The sequence below is a fragment of the Pteropus vampyrus genome, unplaced genomic scaffold, assembly GCF_000151845.1.
Source record: "Pteropus vampyrus isolate Shadow unplaced genomic scaffold, Pvam_2.0 Scaffold45, whole genome shotgun sequence".
Taxonomy (NCBI): Eukaryota; Metazoa; Chordata; class Mammalia; order Chiroptera; family Pteropodidae; genus Pteropus; species Pteropus vampyrus.
The window spans coordinates 3330168-3332745 of NW_011888826.1; the positions used below are offsets into that span (position 1 = coordinate 3330168).

Genomic DNA, 2578 nt, shown 5'->3' on the forward strand with positions numbered 1-2578 from the left:
GTTTCTCCCAACCACTACCCCCTTGCCCTAGGCGGCCACTAATCTGCTTTCTGTCTCTATAGATTCCAGGCAACTGTTTTTAGTGATGTTTTGTGCATGACTTTTGATGTTTCTCAGACTGAACTTTTTCCAATTTTATTAATTTAACTTTGCAGAATTGTGCATTGTAATTCATAAAGCAATTTCTATAAAGCTAAATATTGGTGAGGAGGGAACTTTAATTGTGTCTTTTCTCAAGAAGGATACTCAGAATAGTTTTTCTCTTTTAGACCTTCTACTTAAAAAAAATAAAGGTCCTCTCCATGAGAATCCTCCAGGATGATAAGGGTGTGTTAGTCACATTGGAATGATAGTTATTTGGGAGGGAATTCTAGAAAGCTGAGTTTCGAATTTTGAGGGTAAACTAGATATTTTGTCCTGCTGCATTCTGCTGCCTGGGGGTGATGGCAGTGCTCTTGACTCCCAGGTTTACTTTGGGGAGTGTTCTCTGTGAGCCCACCCCTCCTCCAGAATGGATGTGATCATAGCTTCTCATAGGCTCCCACAAGCATCAAGTGAAATATGATTATTTGAGCCAGTGCTCTTTAGCACTTCTCTTCTTTATGAGAGGTAATGTCATGTAGGGATGATAGACAGAAGACCCAGTCACGTGACCTGTCTCCACATTTGGAGGTATGAGTTCTCACTGTTAGAGGTATTACCTCGGGCAAGTCACTTAACTTCCTCTTGTCTCCCTGTGGCCATCTGCTATGTGACAATGAATAATAGAAGGTCTTTTGAAGTTTAGCTGTGATTATTTATGTGGATGTACTTGAAACATAATAGAAGCTTAACAAATATTTGATATTTGCTTTTCTTTTTGCTAAAGTAATCGGTTTATGGCTATCATAGTCTTTAGGGAGCTTGTTTTGTGCAACTATATGGAAGTTACTGAAAAGAGTTTTCAGAGGCTATGTAGTCTGAACTTAGATGCATACTTGGACCGGAGCCAGCGCTACATTTTGAAATGCTTCTTAAAGCTTAGAAGCACAGTGTGTTGCTGAAAGGAAAAGAATGTTTGGGTGAACGATGGACAAAGGAGAAACCCACACCAGGATGACTTAAGTTTTCTGTACATCGCTAAGTCTCTGGAGGGAGCTGAAGGAATTCTCTGGCTTTCAGGGCCTCGAACCCAGACGGTCTGACTGAAGACCAGCTAATGATGAGCCACAGGCTCCAATCTGAAGTTTTCTTTAGACAAAAGACTGATGCGTGAGGACCACAGAGAAAAAGGAGTCGGGAATGATTAGTTTGTGCATAGAAGGGAAAGCTAATTTCTTCCTTAATTGGAAGAGTTTTATAATAACACCACCGTAATTGTTCCACTTTTATATCAGGTAATAATTACCTTTCACAGCAAATATAATAAAAATAGCAGTCACTTATTGAGCGTGCTTCCTCTGTCAGGTGACTAATTCCTTATAAGGTGTGTTATTGATATTCTTGTTATCGATAAAGGAAACCCACGCTCAGAGATGATACTTTGCTCCTTTAGCTACTACGTAAATGGAATCTGAGCCAACTTGACTCAAGCTGATGTGTTTTATTTAACTTCGATAGTTATTTTTTAAAAATAATAATTATAATATGTAGAAGGTAAGTAATGTCCTTGACTTTAGTTTATCAAATTGACTTTATACATTAACTCAAATGTAAACAGGAAAATATGATTGCTGCCAAGGGACTAGTAATAAGTGCGATGCAGCAACCATTTATTGAGCATGCACCATGCATCACTCATTACTCTAAACATTCGCTAAGTTTTTATTCATTTAATCCTCATAACGACCTTATGATATTGATACGATTATCATTCCTTTTTTGCAGATAAAGAAAAGTTAATTAACTTGCCCAATGACGTGTCGCTCTGGGAGGCAGAGCTGGAACTTGAACTCAGGAAATGTGGCTCTCAAGCCCACCTCTGTCACTGCACTAACCCAACGCGCAGTCACCCTGTCTTGGGGGAAGGCAAGAGCCCAGAGGCAAAAAACCAGTCAGTATAGCCAAAGCAAGAGAAAGCCCCCAATTTCGACAATTTGGTGTTATTTTTACTATGATCACGGATTGAAGAGATGAAAAGAAAAAAAATTTTTTATGGAAATAGCACTGAAAATTTAAACATTAAATCAAGAGTTTAAAGCTTGATCATTAAACCAGTTGAATTTATCTGCATTCACTTCAGCAAGCAACTCGGTTTATATCAGTTATAGTTGTCACCATTTGCTGGAAAGAATAATTTTCCTCTTCCGGCAAACCAAAGTAAATAGCTAAGAGTGAGTCACGATTGGATCAAGCCTTTTCTTCCGCACATATATCACATTTTTCTTTTGCAAAATGCTTAGCTTGTGTTTTCTTCCCATTAAGCAGTAACTCTTCGATATCTTATATTCTCTCATATTTTTTAAAATGCTGCCACAAAACTTGGGACTTTGAAAAGTGATTAAGATGAACAGATTACCAGTGGTGAAGGGCAGATAATAGGCAAAGAATATATGGAGCAGTTGAGTTGCAAGGCCATCTTTATTTAGCTCACTCCCTT

The 2578-nt window shown here is 38.4% G+C and overlaps 1 protein-coding gene across 6 annotated transcripts in view; it reads left to right on the forward strand.

Moving 5' to 3' along the window:
* Positions 1-2578, forward strand: part of LYN (LYN proto-oncogene, Src family tyrosine kinase) — a 118433-nt gene that overhangs the window by 13298 nt on the left and 102557 nt on the right. The window contains exon 1 of one of the 6 annotated variants that reach the window (XM_023530050.1): positions 536-672. The exons of 4 other annotated variants lie outside the window; for them this stretch is intronic. The gene's annotated coding sequence lies outside the window, so the exon portion shown is untranslated. Of the gene's footprint in view, positions 1-535; positions 673-2578 lie in introns of those variants that run through there. One more of the 6 variants, XM_023530048.1, reaches the window with a different exon arrangement.